The 18,406-nt window shown below is 33.7% G+C and overlaps 1 protein-coding gene across 1 annotated transcript in view; it reads right to left on the bottom strand.

Annotated features, from left to right (window-relative positions):
• Nucleotides 1–16,872, bottom strand: part of LOC123536531 (uncharacterized) — a 65,742-nt gene extending 48,870 nt beyond the window's left edge. Inside the window, exon 1 of the mRNA XM_053528520.1 lies at nucleotides 16,753–16,872. The gene's annotated coding sequence lies outside the window, so the exon portion shown is untranslated. The remainder of the gene's footprint in view (nucleotides 1–16,752) is intronic.
• Between the last annotated feature and the right edge of the window lie 1,534 nt (nucleotides 16,873–18,406).

Here is an 18,406-nt window from a genome sequence, read left to right as displayed (position 1 = left end):
AGTGACTCATACCCCCACCATACGGTCTTGTCACAGAAGAATGGCAACCATAAGGAATCTTAAAAATACTTTGGAGTACTTCATCATATATAAGTAATACTAGTATAATACTAGTATAGTAATACTAGTAAATATATTAAATCTCTAATATTAGAGATACATTAAAAGTGAATACAAAAAAGTGTCTTACCGACCCATGTTACCACGGAAAAATGTTTTTACTTTTTACATAGGACTTATAATAAAAAAGTTAGAAAATACCTAAAATATTGAAAATCTAAAAATAGGATTTCTAAAAATAGACTAATTCCTGGAACTTAAGGGGAAGAAACTCAGTACAAAGGTTAAAAAAAGGTTACTTCCCTTTGGCTCTAAGCCAATCAGAATGAGATATAGTGAAAATACATCAAAATTAACCTTAAATTCTAGGTAAAAGGGGACACAATTCAAGAAAAATAGTGTCAGAGTTATGCACCTTGTGTCACATGATGTGGGTGATGAGGTGGAACATCTATTTTAAGTCTGAATCAAATCCATTCAGTAGTAATTGAGATATAGTGAAAATACATCAAAATTAACCTTAAATTCTAAGTAAAAAGGGGCATAATTCATGAAAAATTGGTGTCAGAGTTATGCACCTTGTGTCACATGATGTGGGTGATGAGGTGGAACATCTATTTTAAGTTTGAATCAAATCCATTTTGTAATAATTGAGATATAGTGAAAATACATCAAAATCAACCTTAAATTTAAAGTAAAAGGGGACATAATTCATAAAAAATTTATGTCAGAGTTAAGCACCTTATGTCACATCATCTGGGTGATGAGGTGGAACAACTATTTTAAGTTTGAATCAAATCCATTTAGTAATAACTGAGATATAGTGAAAATACAACAAAATTAACCTTAAATTCTAAATAAAAGGGGACATAATTCATGAAAACTTGGTGTCAGAGTTATGCACCTTGTGTCACATGATGTGGGTGATGAGGTGGAACATCTGTTTTAAGTTTGAATCAAATCCATTCAGTAGTAACTGAGATAAAGTGAAAATACATCAAAATCAACCTTAAATTCTAAGTAAAAAGGGGCATAATTCATAAAAAAATGGTATCAGAGTTATGCACCTTATGTCACATGATGTGGGTGATGAGGTGGAACATCTATTTTAAGTTTGAATCAAATCCATTTAGTAATAACTGAGATATAGTGAAAATACAACAAAATTAACCTTAAATTCTAAGTAAAAGGGGACATAATTCATGAAAACTTAGTGTCAAGAGTTATGCACCTTGTGTAACATGATGTGGGTGATAAGGTGGAACATGTATTTTAAGTTTGAATCAAATCCATTTGGTAATAACTGAGATAATAGATTTCGAGACGCGACGGGACGGGACGGGACGGGACGCGACGCGACAAAACTGACTCCTATACAAAAAAGTCGACTGGTTACCTACGTGGATAGAAGTTTCAGGGTTGCCGCCGCAAAACTATGGAACTCTCTCCCTGACAATCTCAGAAAAGATTCATCACTTAATTCATTCAAAAGAGCTCTCAAAACACACCTTTTCAAAATTTTCTACAACACATAGATACCAACTGTGACTGTTTCTACTCATTATTTTTGTAATACAGAACTACAGCAATTCATTCGTCGCTGACGAAGGTCTCTTAACTGTACAATTCATCATGTAATTAACTAAATTGACAATCCACCTTTTATTTCATCATGTCACATTTTAAGGGTTATGACGTTCTATGTGTGTGTTTTTCGCAAGACTTGAGTTTCACTTGAAATGTGTGGTATTTCTATCTAAAACAGTACATGATGGCACCATTTACCGGGAGGTTGAACCACTATATGCAGCCCGTCTGGGCGTACCAGATGTTTAAAGCACTGGTATTGGCAATAGGGGTAAAACGACCTTGGGGTGGGGGGTGTGGTCATGGCTGTTTGTTACAATAAGGCTTTAAATATTATCATTGTTCATTTATGATATTGTTGTAATAACTATTGGTTTTTTTTATTATTATGGGTGGTTTTCAAAATAATGAAGCAAAAGTGTGACATAGGGGTTAAAAATTCAAACTCAATTTTTATGGTGGTCACCTATTTTTTGTGATAGCAAATACTTCAAAGTTGAAGGAAATAACTTTAGGAAAGTGTTGAGAAATGCCAATCAGAAATATTTCAGCCTTTAATTCGAAAGTTCAGTGAATTTCCAGTAAGATGGATGAAAAATGTTGCATGGTTTTATGACAAGGAAATATGTATATCGGTATTTTTTTTCAACATAAATGATAAGTAATGGGTGTATGTGTATGGTTTGAAACTTATTTAATCATATGTTTGTGGACATTGGTTTTTAAAATCACCCTTTCTGCACAAATCTGACATGAAAATAAAACTTTACCTAGAAAAGTTGTTGCTGAATGCAATATAACTAACATATAATTATAAAACCTATTTGTTTCTCACATTTTGCATGTTTATAAACCACATGCAAAATTTCAAGAATGTCCAGTAATTCTAATTTCTAGAATTGTCAACTCAAAATTGAGTTATTTTACAGATGCACAGGGGACACATACTGAAGATCAGTGTAATATTCATCCATTATTAGTTTTCTATTCATAAAAAGACTAATGGTAATCAACTTTAGACAAATGCTATTAAAAAATTACTTTATTCCACAAAATAACTACAAAATTGAAAATTTTCACTACAAAAACATGAAAATTCAACAGAATGTAATGCTTTAAATGAAAAATAAGTGACTTTAAACATAACTAACACATTGAAATCATTTAGTTTACATGAACTGCTTATTCAGAGTAGAAAAATGACAAAATGCCATGCATGATAAAACGGAATAGTGAAATTCATACATACTTTTTAATTTTACTAAAAAGGGTGCACAGGGGACAAATTGTGTCAAAATATTTATTCATAGAATATGTTAATGGTAAGTAAAATTCTTTTAACTACACAATATTTACTAGTGAACATTTACATATGTAGGTAAACTTAAGATCTTAAGAAGCAATAAAATTGATGTTTCCACTTTTAAACTTGAAAATTGGCAACTTCAGAAAAAAATGCAAACAATGAATTTTAAATTGTCCAGGGTTTCTTATATAATGCTATATTATCAAGTAATGCCTAAATTTTGCATTCACACTGCTAAGAATATAGAACTGCCACCACAAATTACTGAAATGCTATGATAATTGATATTTGTAAAAAAAGGGTGCACAGGGGACATCAATTTTGGCTTTGTGAATATTTAACAGTCTGTAATATGTGAAGTTGAACCTGCTTTTGTATCTATTGTAACTCCCTTCAAGGAAAATAAAGTAAATCCATTTTATTTAAAGAATAAAGAAATCTGACACTTAACAACTGAAAAGGTGCACAGGGGACATTTTTAGGTGTATAGAAATTCATCAAGTTTCTGAGAAAGTAGATTTATTAAAGAAAAAAATCATACTGTGTCTATACAGCTGAAAGGATAAAGATCTTAGAAAAACATTAAGACTTTAGAAAAGTAATAAGGTTATGAAATTGTAGTGTTCAACATTTTAATTTAGTATTTTTTTCACTATTTTTTGTGAAGGGGGTTCCATCACAAGATGTGAAATCTTGGTAACAATAAGATGTATGTAATGAAAAAGAAGTATTTTATTAAATGTGCAGAGTTTAAGTTACATAAAAAAGTCAAAGCTGTAACAATAAAGCATGATTTTAAAAAGTAAACCACTGTTGAAAACTATACTTCATATAAAATGTCACACTTTTTTGGGTGCACAGGGGACAAAATTGGCTATATAATTTAATATAACTTTAAAACTGCTTGAGCCATCAAGATAAAATTGCACACACTTATTGATTACATTGATTTGGATATAATTTGCTCCAAAACACATTCTAAAACTGAACTGAATTAAAGTAAGGTGAGAGAGAAGAAAAAGCTTCATTATTTTGAAAACCACCCTTATGTACAACGCCATTGAAAATATCTTTTATAAAAAAGGCGTTTAATCAAATTGTTCAGTTTCAGTTTTGTGATTGCATATGTCATGTTTTGTTATTTTCCTACATATCTGCGATGTGTCACATGTTTAACTGTAAAGCGCCTTTGAACGTATATTACAATTTACATATGAAAAGGGCGCTCAACAAATCTGGTATAATAATAATATATACCCCCCTCAAACATGTTTGGTGGGGGTATAACTACTGTTGGTACTGATCACTTGTGTGAAGTTTCATTAAATTGTGTCAAGGGGATGAGGAGAGGTGGTGCGCACAAGATTGTGTCTATGTATATAGTATAGTAACAAAAAAACAAAGTCCCATAACTCTGCAAATTTTTTTTCTAAAAGAACCTAACATGCCCCATGCACAACTACTGTTGGTACTGATCACTTGTGTGAAGTTTCATTAAATTGTGTCAAGGGGATAAGGAGAGATGGTGTGCACAAGACTGCATCTACGGACAGACGGCCAGACAACCTGAAACCAGTATACCCCCCCTTACAACTTTGTTGTCGGGGTGGGGGGGGGGGGGGGGGGGGGTACAATTATTCATTGCATTAAAATGTAACATTCATAGCATGAAGTTGATTAACATATAGAACTACATGTTCATAGTTAAACTTGAATATTGTACGTGTAAAAAGAACACATGGACATTGAAAGTAATATTTAGTTTAAAAGATACATTTGCAGTTTACTCTTTTTTCGAGTCCCTCTTTTTCATATACTTCATTTAAAAGTAATGGGAAAATATGAAAACAGTTATTGTAATTATTGCGTATCTGTACATGATAAAAATCCAATCAAGCATCACTTTCGCACTGTCATATAAAATGCTGACATCTCGTATTTCTGTATATTACGGTAATTAATTGGATTAGTGTCTGATTGTCTGACGTGCCCCGCAGCTAGGGACAATTATTACGGCTCTTGTCTAAACACTTTTAACTTTAAATCTAAATTATGAATATGAAGTTATTTAAATTTTGATAATTCATATTACCGTTCAAAATCGAAATTTACATGAAGTTATAAATTTTGATAATTCATATATATTACCATTCAAAATCGAAATTTACATCATTTTAAAGTAAAATGCATTTCTAGGCCACAGATCCATAATATTAAAATACTTTTTAAATTGAAAAGACACTTCGTTCAAGGATACCCGAAATACACATATAGTTTGCCCTATATGAAAAATACATACCGGTATTTAGAAAATACGCTGAGTAAAGGGAATAACATGCTTCCTGACAATTTTGAAACAAAGAGCTAAAAAAATGGATTTTATACCTCTTGGTTTGAAACAAATACCACATTATCACTCAAAATCACCATTGTGAAGAAATTTCAAATATAAGGCCAGAGTTTTTTTATCTTTCGTTTTACGGGAGATTTTTGAAAAATGAGCAGGGGGAGGAGGGAATAAAAATAAAAATAAAAAGCTTGAAAGTGAGCATCTCGGAAAAAAATAAAAATAAAATAGAATTTTTTAAGATTTTTTTTATTTTGATTAACTTTCGTTTCAAGTTTTGTTAACTTGTGTTTGTGTCCAGTATTTAATATTGTGATGTATTGTTATGTTTTAAGACTATAAAAGCCATTTATACAGGATGAACATTGAATAAAATTTTCATGCATGCTTGTGAATAAACTGCTTCAGGCACTGTAACTCACACTGGCAAGTCTTTAAAATTCAGAAAGCTTGTTTTACTTAATTTAAGTGGAAGACAAAAATTATTTTATCTGTTACAACAGCCACAGTAAATTTCAGTGACAGCAAGTAGAGACTAAACACGTCTGGTATAAAGTGGCCTAGTAGTGTAGTAGTTTTGGTGGTTTGGTTTGCTTGCATCTTCATCTGTGTAACCTCTGCTTTTTATACATAATATTTACTTATTGTATCTTTCACCAATATCATCTTTAACGAGCTAACTTAACAGTTTATGCCAGCTCATAATATACTGGATTTTATCAGCAAAATAAAGTATTTAATAACTTTGAATAACAGTCACAGTGCAGAGGGCAAGATTTTTTTTTCAGTGATGAAAAACGAAAGATAATCTAGCAAAAAGTAATCTGAAAATTTACCTCATTTAACTCTTTAATTTGCACCTTTTTATAATACACTTAGTTCAAGTACTGAAGTTGCTTCTGTAATTTGCACCTTTTTATACTACACTAAGTTCAAGTACTGAAGTTTGCAATCACTTTTTGTCAAAATATTGTCTCCAATAAAAAAGTATTCTTTATTATTCTTTATACACTTATGAATTCTATTGAAGTTACAAAAGAAATGGACCATCTGTCTGAGATTTTGCCAACACTACCAGCTGCTTTATGCCAGACAGTCCCAAGCCTGTGTAAAGTGTGAGGGGTCACCATTGAAATAAAAATGTTAAAAAAAATCTGCTGTTACAAACATTTATTTGTTCTGCAAACAACTAATGTTTTGAATAAAATTTAATGTCAAAGCACCTTTGATATTGTATTACCTTTCTATGGCAAACTTGTAAGTTGAATCTATTGAAAACAAAATGCGAGTAAGACAATCTTTAGACAATTTAATACTTTTATTACTGTCACTTTTATGAAAGGATTATTATGTACAATATTATTATTTCCGGAAAAATATATAGTTTGAAAAGTGTCTAAAAAAATTTGGACACAATCATCGTCCATCCACCCGTGTAGAAAGAGAGAAAAAAAACGTTAAAGATTATCGGTATTTCAGTGATAAACTAAGTAATGTTGACCTTGTTTTCATGATCAATTTACACCCCCTCTAAGAGCTAAAAGAAGTGTGTCAGTATCTTGACATCTGAAGCGGAGATCAAAGCGGTATTTTTGCTCGAGATTGTCATGACATTACGTCATGTTTTCGCGCCATGTGACATATCACTGTCTGATCGTACCGCATCGGTTCTAAAAATTGCTGAGAAATAGAAATCAATAAAAATTTCTTCTTTAATTTGTTATCAAAAGCGAATGTGCTATATCCCGTATAAAAGGTAAATGTCTCAAACGATAGTTACTATAGTGGATATCCTACCTCTGTGACCTATTTGCCCTCAAGGAATTTACAAAACTTTTAAATTGTTGGTCAAAAAATACATGTACAAAGATTCATTTAAAACTTATTAAAAACCGCAGTGACATCACATTGCTTTATTTTAAAATCGCATTTCTACTTACGTTCACGAGGTCACGTAACCTATTCTGCCGCACTAACAGAAATCTGTTTGCCAAAAATCGTCTTAGTCCATGTATTGTAATCGCAGCCGCTCTTTCATTATTTAAGATTTTTTTATTCTGTTTTTTGTACTTTCTGGTCAAAAGTCTGAATTTTAAGCCCTTAGTATTCATCATTTATTTACTTTAAGAAAGAAATAAGTAACTAAGATCGCGCTGTTTGAATTTTTACAAATGATTATCTGAAAATTCGACCGTTTTTATAGAATTTTGCCTACATTTCTGTCGATATCTTATTAAAATCATTATAGAATTCAAAAAGTATTATTTCTCAAGGGGTGTTGAAAACTTGAAGCGAAAATATTAAAAAAATGAATGCACTGCACACGGTTTTTGTGTACGTGTCAATGTAAATTAGATGTTACGATAGGTCACACGTGCTTGTGGAATGGAAAATTACCGGCATGACGTTTTGATATCTTTACGATTCGCGGGTAAATTCCAGTCAATCCAGGTAGCGACTGAACCATCTCAAAGTTTGTTGACGTTTTGTAGATGTAATTTCTGAATTTCGGTAAAGTAAGGACGTAAACAAACCACTCGCCCGATCGGTCGAGTACACAGCGAGGTCCACTCGTCCTACTCAGACTTAACTCGCCGATGCGAGCAGGCGAGTGGAATTTTACACCCTGTTAATGCCGACAAATGTACAGCAAAACACGAGATTTTGCACGCGTTAAACTCCCTTCCTGTGAAATTACGTCCAGGTGAAAATACACTAATTTTATTTTCTTTGCGGCTGTAAACAACCGACCGGCGGAAAAAATAAAATAAAATTCGGGAAAATGAATTTTAATTTTATTCCACTTTTGCAATATTTAGGACCGGCGCTCCCGTAAAACGAAAAATAAAAAAACTCTGGCCTAATGCATATCAGATATATACATGTGCGATGATCTAATTCCGTGTTTATAAAATTAAATAAAAATTTTATTTTAAATTACATGTTTGAATAAAAAATCTTTGAATTTTAAAAAATACACTTTTTTTAATTCATTAACTTTAAATTGATGATTCACATATATTTTTGCCCTTAAAAGATATTATCAAAAGATTAAATACGTATCTAATAGTTACGCTGAGTAATGTTAATAACCTTCCCGACTCTCAATTTTGAAACAAAAACCCGATTATCGTTCAAAATCACCAATTCGAAGAAATTACAATGTTATGTATTCTGCAAATAGCCTCGGGCAGGTATAAATTCCGCTTGTGTAAAAAGTTTCATTCTGTTCATTACTAGAGATATTTGCCTATGATAATATTTTGCTAGTTATTCACATAAAAATGATGGGGTGTGTCACTTAAAACTATTCAAAGTAACAAAGGCCATGCAAAAAACATAACAACACATGCACAGGCTGGGAGATAATTAAATAAACTTACAGAAGATGACACTTACTAAGATCTTAGTGGGGAGTATGTCTATTTAATCCCCACTCAATTAACACTAATAATTTCCAGTCATTGACACTCAGTTGATATTTGCTGATTTCCTCAGATCTGAATTCCTTTTTTATTGTTTTATTTTCCATTTTATCATATCTTACACTTACATTATTTATGCACAATTAAATTCTGATAATGTACAACACTCGCAATACATTAATAATTATATATTAAACACATAAAATATATACTATATGCTGTAAATGAATAAATGTATAATATACATTACAGTTACAATGTTTGTCTATATCCATGACTAAACAATATCTCCCATTAATATTTACATTTTTTTTGTACTTTTTATTAAATTAAAAGAAAAAAAATCACAAAATTAAAACAAATTTTATACATATGCAAATAGTTCAGTTTGATACCTGACCAAATGTTTCTTTGAAAATTTGCTATGAGATTGCCAGCATGAAAACTATAATAAACTAGAAAATGCTTTTGTAAAAAAGCGCATGTCTCCCCCAATGCAAAGTCCTATAGGCAAGAAGTCAATAGGGGTCAGGAGCGAAAAGTCAAAAAAGACACTGATGGTTGGCTGCAATAGGGATATCTACTTGGCATGTCCAGTCATCCCGCTAAATTTCAACACTCTCGGCTATTTGGTTCTCAAGTCACTGTTCAGGTCCTGTGACCTTGACCTTGATCAAGTGACCTCAAAAAAAATTTGGGGTCATCTACTCTGCATGTCCAATCATCCTATTAAGTTTCAACATTGTAGGTCTAGTGGTTCTCAAGTTATTTCCAAAAAATGATTTTACATGAACAGGCCACTGTGACCTTGACCTTTAATAGACTGCCCCCAAAATCAATAGGGGTCATTTTACTCTGCTGTTCAATCATCCTATGAAGTTTCAACATTCTGGGTCAAGGGTTCTCAATTTTATTGATCGGAATGGTTATCAATGTTCAGGCCTCTGTGACCTTGACCTTTAATGGAGTGACCCAAAAAATAATAGGGGCGTTCATTCTGCATTGAACAATCATCCTATGAAGTTTCAACATTCTGGGTCGAGAGATTTTTAAAGTTATTGATTGGAAATGGTTTTCCATGTTCAGGCCCCTGTGGCCTTGACCTTTAACAGAGTGACCCTAAAATCGTTAGGGGTCATCTACTCTGCATGACCAATCATCCTATGAAGTTCATCATTCCGGGGTCAAGTGGTTCTCAAGTTACTGACCGGAAATGGTTTTCAATGTTCAGGCCCCTGTGACCTTGACCTTTCACAGAGTGACCCCAAAATCGTTAGGGTATTACTCTGCATGACCAATAACCCTATTAAGTTTCAACATTCTGGGTCAAGTGGTTTCAAGTTACTGACCGGAAATGGTTTTCAATGTTCGGGCCCCTGTGACCTGACCTTTAATGGGTGACCCCAAAATCGATAGGGGTTATCTACTTTGCATGTACATCATCCTATGAAGTTTCAACATTCTGGGTCAAGTGGTTCTCTAGTTATTGATGGGGAAATGGTTTTCCATGTTCAGGCCCCTGTGACCTTGCCCTTTGATGGAGTGACCCCAAAATCAATAGGGGTATTACTCTTCATGATCAATCATCCTATGAAGTTTCAACATTCTGGGTCAAGTGGTTCTCTAGTTATTGATCGGAAATGGTTTTCAATGTTCAGGCCCTGTGCCCTTGCCCTTTGACGGAGTGACCCCAAAATCAATAGGGGTCTCTACTCTTCATGACCAATCATCCTATGAAGTTTCAACATTCTGGGTCAAGTGGTTCTCTAGTTATTGATTGGAAATGGTTTTCAATGTTCGGGCCCCCTGTGACCTTGCCCTTTGACGGAGTGACCCCAATAACAATAGGGGTCGTCTACTCCAGCAGCCCTACAACCTATGAAGTTTGGGGGTTCTAGGTAAAAAGGGGTTTCCAGTTATTGCTCGGAAATGAAGTGTGACGTACGTACGGACGGACGGACAGGGCAAAAACAATATGTCTCCTGGGGGAGACATAATAAATAAGTAAATAAATATAGAGTCTGCTGACATTCATGATTTGAGTCCCCATTTTGTCGGTTTGTTAGGTATTTACTGTTTCAGCTAAAACCGGCCTTTGAAACCAATCAATGCTTCGTCAACAGACTCTTGAATTTCTGCTACACATGTGTACTTTGTATAACCTGTCGCAATACTGTCAGTCGGATCAGGCTGATCACGGTTATTTGAGATGATTTTTCAACTTAGGCCAACATTGAATAGGCATGATTTTGGTAAAACTTTACAAAAACGCACTACTCGAAGTCGGTCATCGGAGCTCCAGAAATCTTCCACGTGAGGTTATGGATTCCGATGATTTATCATTACCGAGTAAAAAAGTCTGCATTTCATTTGTTGTTTCTTTTTCCTTTAACATCATCCACCTTTCCGTCCCAAATATTATTGTTTATGTTGAATTTCTTGCCCGACCAGTATACTGGCAGTATCAATAAAAATTTGGTTTCTTCAGCAATCATTAAAAAAAAATGGATTGAACATCGTGTCAAAAAATTTATAAAATCTATTTGAAATTTCAGTCAAATTTGGTTCGCTTTCACGAATAAAGTCCTTAACAAACCTCGATGAAATATACGAGTCAAATTTCTATAATTCATCAATGGTCGTAGGTCTTTCAAAGGGGTGTCAATTTCCGAGTCATTTTCTAATTGTCACGCGTATAATTCCTCTATTTCTGACAAATCGGAGTCACTTGATAAATCATCCGACGAAATATCACTATTATCCACATCTAAATCTTGATCCCGACGTGAAATTTCATAAATATCCTCTGGACAAAATCTTTAGAATTCTCTATCGCTATCCGCCATTTTGGTACATGTACAATTTTATTTTCTGAAAATGAGTTGGGGATTTCCAAAATTTGCTGTATAAATAGTAATGTTTCGAAAGCGAAACTCGGGCATGATCGTAAAATGAACTTTTCCCAACCGAATTAAACTTTTAAACCAATAAGTTTTCGTCGTTTTCAATCCGAAAAAGACGAATATTAAACAGCGCATTATCCGGGCGGTTTCAGGCGAATCGTTTGTAGACAGCACGGGCGGATTGAGGCGTTTCATTGGATAAGCTATAAGGGCGGATTGGGGCGATATGATTGGAAAAGGGATAAAACTGTTGATTTTAAACTAAATATGGTATTTTTGAGCATTATGAATTTTGTTTGATTTAGAAAAGGCTGCACATGCACAGTAAAACCTGTTCACAGCAGTTTCGCCACAAGAGTACATAGCATGTACACCACAGGAGTATACAGCATGTAATATGCAGCAGGAGTACACAGCATGTACGCCGCAGGAGTAGTACACCGCAGGCTCATTTGCATGTGAAAAGTGTATGTGCCGGGTACATGCTACGTACTATTTCTCCGGTGTACTTCCCGTACTATGTAGTCCACAGCATGTACGCAGCAAGTAGTACGCGGCAGAGCTCATTTGCATGTCAAAAGTGTACTACAAACGTACTATCGGTGTATGTGGGGTGTATATCCTGCGTACTATTTAAAGCCCTTGATTTCAGTACACATTATGTACGCGTCAAATACGCTGTATGTACACAGCAAGAGTACGCGGCAGCCCTTTTTCTTCTGTAAGGGGGTATCACCTTATGGGGTGGCATTGATAAATAAACTTCAAACAGAAAACAATCGAGAAGGAATGTCAAGCTTCAACATTCTTTGTCTCCAAAACCGTTTACTATCAATACTATGGTTACGCAGGGTCCTGAAATAAGCTGCCTGAGTTGCCCGATTCGTGGATTCCTCGGTCCGGACAAGCAATTTTTAGAAGCTGGCTTGTCCGGGGACAAGTAAAATTTCCGTGGTAAACATTTTATGAAAACGAAACTAATCAGCGCCATCTGTGATTTCCGCATGCCTAAAGGCAATATCTAATCTGTTTGTGATCAGTTATGACTAGGGCTGTCATTGATTGGGTCTTAGGCGTATCGACGATACTGATATATCAGAAGACAAATATAGACGATACATCGATATATCGATTATTAAGTTAGATTAACGACATATTTGTTCATATGATACTATATACCTTCCTGTAAATGCTATTTTAAGTTTTATTGCCTAATTTCCATATTTCTGTTTGATTGTGTTGTATTTGTATTTATGAAGTAAAAGAAATACATAAAAATTAATAACATCTTTCATTTTTATTTTGCTTTCACTCCTTTTTTTGCATTTATCCAAGTTTACAACTTTGTGAACTTTAGTTGTTTTTTAGGGTCTGCGTGTTTATTTGGGTAGTTTTTTTCTCCTTAAAATATCGATTTTTGAAAATGGGAATCGATCATCGATCGACAAAAAAATATCGTTGATACATCGATATCGTTTCTATCGATGACAGCCCTAGTTATGACCCTTAAATTATCAAAACAAAAATGTATGCAGCCATTTATAGACACGTGGATTGGTTTACTACATTTAGACCACGATAATCCGTAAATAGCCAATCGCAAAGCAGACTTGTACCCGTCTATATTTCATATACAACAGTAGCGTTGTATATATATCGGGGGAAACTTGGGCAAAAAACGCGTCAATTTCGTGCCAATTTACCATCTAACAATACAGGCTAATGCCGGAGTTAAATGACCTTGCAATATTCTCACCAGTTATCAATGGGATAAAAAATAAGACTGACTTGGAGGTAAATTCAGTTGACAACGTCTAAATATTAATATTGTAAAAATGACCCCATGTTATTAGATATCAATAAAAATGAATTACAATAAACTACATATTTGTAGTGTAGAACCAACTGGGTAAAAACGTAATTTACACATTCACTGAAACGTTTCCAACAGTTGTAACTTTTTATGTTCACTTGTTATAAAAAAGACATGTCAGCATGATCTTTACATTTGTAATCAACTGGATCCAGTTGTTCGAAACTTTAACAGGCGATTGAGTTAACGGTCGATTGACTTTATCAGTAGATTTCGACAGTTTAGAAAACTTAGAAAATCAAATGCACTTGTTAAGGATTATAAACACTAAACCATCTTTACAGTAAAATTAAAACATCATATTAGTGTTTCCCACCCACCAAGACTAGTATCATAAATAGAAATTTAACAGGCGGTTAGTTTAACAGCTTAATGCAGTGGTCGTGGGTTCGAGCATCATTGGGGTCACGACCATCACTTTTCATATGACCCCAGTACTAGTTTTCATAGGAAACGGACTCGAGAGTGGTTACAATAAGCTTAAACAGTTAAAGCTTTCATCAAAATAGAGCTAAAACAAATTAGTATAAACTAAACTAAACTAAATTACAGTCCATTAAAGTTTCGAACAACTTGGCCCAGTTAGAAAGTAAAACAACTACATCATTCTTACAAGAAGGGCGCGATATATAGTAAAAGGTATTCGTAGTCCTACGAGCATCTACGCACTAACTATATCCTGATAAACAAAGTAAACAAATAAAAAAAGAACTAACTAAATAAATAAATAAATAACCTGGCTATCTTCTTGAATCAACGAATCAACGTATCTGTCATCGTGTTTCGCCAACATGCAAACTCCTCACAAAAACTTATTGTTCAGCATGCAGTCCAATTTTGAGTATTTTTGAGAAATCCATATTTAACTGTTTAGCATTAATTTTGTGATTGCAAATGACTCAAAGTGTTAATGAACGTTAAATCTTAGTAAATCCAGTATTTGAGTAAAACTGAATTTATACAAATAACCTGCATTCTTTCATATGCCCTACTGACAATTAAGCGCTAACGGTACAAAGATGATATTACTCTTATAAAAACACGTTAATCCTAATTTCTATAGAACGCGTAGGAGAGTTTTCAATAATTGCAGTTTTTCTGTCACGTGGTCTAAATCGGATAGACAACTCGTGCCGTTGTCTACGGGATATATACAACTCGCTTTGCTCGTTGTATATATCCCGTAGACAACAGCACTCCTATACTTAATGATCATTATTGGAAAATTATACCGTGAAGTTGAAAATGAGTGCCAGTCTGGGGATTCCTATTATCTACTTTCATTTTTGATTTTCAGAAAATCGATTAGCTAGGTTGGCGCTATGTAAAAAAGTTTAGTAGCCAAAATTTGTGGCTTAATTTTTCGAGTCGATTGTTTTGACATTTAACAACTCGGACAGCTTATTTCAGGACCCTTGAAAGACCAGTGCAGTATTTCAGGGTGAATGTTATGGGACCAGGGTAGAAGTTCTAGGCATACTGAGATTATTTTTGTCAATGGCATGTGTTCAAGTGTTCTTAATTACTCTCTACTCACTAAACTTGCTAGACATAACATATTTTCAAGTGGATGTTCTAGTCACTCAGCTTGCTAGTCATAACACATTTTCAAGTGGATGTTCTAGTCACTTAGCTTGCTAGTTATAACATATTTTCAAATGGATGGTTCTAGTCATAACATAAAAACTTTATACAAGTCAAAATAGAAGTCAACAGAAGTGTATGTTTGTATTATTTGTTTATTTAGTAATGATAATGCTGATCCTTTCCTTTTTAAACTAAAAAGTACGGACAAGTTCTTCTTTGGTACGGACAAGTGGATTTGTGGGCCCAACTTGTCCCTGGACAAGTAGACTCTGAAAATATTTCAGGACCCCTGTTACGTTAAGATTTTTAACACCGTTTTCTTGTCTAAGGAATAAGAAAATTCATCCGGGCTCAGTATTGCACATTCCAATTGTCCAACAGAGCCTGGACATGACAGTATAATCAGTGGTATACAAAGATATACTATCATCATTAGACATGTTCTGTGGTGGCAGAATGGTTTGAGCTGCTTGTTTCTACACTCAGCATTTTTATCATTGCTGCAGGTTTGTTTCACGCTGGAATCTTTCTCCATCATCCATGACTGTTAAACAGCATGCGTTTGTATTTTTCAGTAAATTATTATCCACTTTAAATGTCTGAGGACTTTGTAACTATTTTGATTGTCTTAACATAAAGCTGGATGGCTTCCTCACATGAAGAAATCAACGCTTTGAGTAAGGCTCAAACATTGGTGAGGGGCTAGCCCAACTAGTTTGTTTGTTTTGGGTTTAACGCTGTTTTTCAACAGTATTTCAGTCATGTGACGGCAGGCAGTTAACCTAACCAGTGTTCCTGGATTCTGTACCAGTACAAACCTGTTCTCCGCAAGTAACTGCCAACTTCCCCACATGAATCAGAGATGGAGGACTAATGATTTCAGACACAATGTCGTTTATCAAATAGTCACGAAGAACATACGCCCCGCCATAGGCACCCAATCTTTGGGCTATGCTCCTGCAGCGCAGAGCGCGCCAACATATATTGTACCATGTCATGCACTGTTATTCAACCTACCTATATAAAATTAATAAAAAAGGTGAAAAGTCCACAAATCTCCCGTTTAAGAAATGACAGATTTTCTCCTGTTATCTAGTTTTTTTTAAGTAACAGGAGAAAATCTGTCATATCTTAAACAGGAGATTTGTGGACTTTTCACCTTTTTACTAGTTTTTTTTAAGTAACAGGAGAAAATCTGTCATTTCTTAAATGGGAGATTTGTGGACTTTTCACGTTTTATATAGGTAGGTTGAATTACAGAGCATGACATGGTACAATATATGTTGGCGCGCGCGCGCTCTGCAGTGCAGGAGCTTAGCCCAAAAAATCAAGTGCCTATGTGCAACGCCAGGCATGGTTCAATTCTGATATTCTCTGGTTGTCTTGACCAGGATTGCTGGAAGTCGATTGTGTTCTTGAAGCTGAAGTAAGCAATATTCACTTTTTAAATAATAGGAAATTCTTTGTTGAACTAACACATGCTTTATAACCGAAAACTGTGCCCAGTTTGTGAATTTTGCCCGACATCTGACATGGGCGGAAAAGGAAGGCTCCCACCCCGCCTCCAGTGTCTATGAGTTTTGACAGCTGGAAATTTATTATTTGATTGCATTATTCCTTTTCTTCTACGTTAATATACCAAACCAATTAACTGTACTACGTACATGTTGTGATATCAGAAGGAACCGCCAAATATAACGTGAATCAGCTGATTATTTACGTGCTACTAGCGTGCTGTTCCTTTTTGAACGTGCGTTCGCTTCGAACTTCGTCTGCATAATGACGTCACAGAGAGTACAAGGTATAAAAAACGTCACCCGTATTCCTTCCGCGGTACGCCTATAGTGCGCAATGGAAGTAAAGTGCGCAATGGTGCGAAATGGAGGTAAAGTGCTTTGTCTAAAAATAAACTGCCGACTGATTAAGGTGTATAATTGAATTATCAGGATTATCACACCTATGCTAACTGATTAAATCACTCATCTGGTAAGTACTTCACGCTATTTTTAATTGGTTACATCAAGAAAGAGCGCACGTGTTTATTGATCTAATTATCGCTATATAATGCCTTTTAATGTATAAAAGAGTAATTAAGTAAGCTTTGAGATTAAATATCCTAATGCTACGATTTTTCCAAGTTGTATTATCGCCTTTCTTAGATATACAAGTACAAATTATTCTGAAAAATGTTAACACATTATAGTTTCAGATTTATTGGCATATCGGCATATACAATATACCTTTGGCCATAAATAAAGAGTCATGTGTTTACTGAGCAGTGTGTAAATATTATATTTTTTTTGTTTATATGTACCATACTATTGTTATTAAACATATCATTTTATATTTCTTATCTTATCTGTATAAAGATGTATTAAGATTTACATGTTTTTGCCATTTTTTCCTTTTAAATATGATTCTTCCTATTTACAATTGATATTAAACTAGTAGACTTTTAGCATGTTTTTATAGTGAGTTTCAAATACGCGTGTTTGTATGTTTAAAATATAATTTATAACCTTTTTGGGAAAATTGTTTAGAGAAATAAAACTATTAACGTAGTATTGTATAATACCATAGGCGAAATGAAGTTATCTGTATGTCTGTCTGTCTGTCTATCTATATTTTTTTTCAAAATGTTAAATTATAGGTTCGAATCTTTCTAGAATCAAATGTTTGTATATATTGTTCTAACGTAATTTATTTGTTTAAGTTCAGTTGTTTGTTGTTCTGAACTTTGTCTGTACTCCAGGAAATATTGATATAGAAAAATTATTTTTTGATTGTTATTAAGTTTAAAAAAGACTTAGAGCCGATATGTTTAAAAATGTATGGAATCTAAATGTTTTTGCTATGTTTTCATCGCATTGTTTGTTTTAAATATATTATTTCTGTTTAAGAAAAAATGAAATTAAACTGCATTTACGATTTGCAGCATGTTGTAAATGATTACTTTCAAATCTATTAAATTCATATGTTTGTATATTTTTAACATCATATATATATATCATTCAAATACGTTTAAACTTAGTATAAATATATAAAAAATAACATGTAAAAATATATAATTATTTGATGTTTGTGTTTCCTTTTTAATTATTATTATTTAATTACCCTTCAAATGATATTTCTTTTAAATAAATAATCATTCCTAAAAAAAATTGACTCCATTGCGCACTTTACTTCCATTTCGCACCATTGCGCACTTTATCTCCATTGCGCACTATAGGCATTCCGTATTCGGCATTCAGGATACTCAATATATATATTTTTTGACTTTTTATTCGGGTAGCTATAGTACTATATATATATATATAT

Source organism: Mercenaria mercenaria, chromosome 17 (genome assembly GCF_021730395.1).
Source record: "Mercenaria mercenaria strain notata chromosome 17, MADL_Memer_1, whole genome shotgun sequence".
Lineage (NCBI taxonomy): Eukaryota > Metazoa > Mollusca > Bivalvia > Venerida > Veneridae > Mercenaria > Mercenaria mercenaria.
This window is presented reverse-complemented; position numbering and strand designations above follow the sequence as displayed.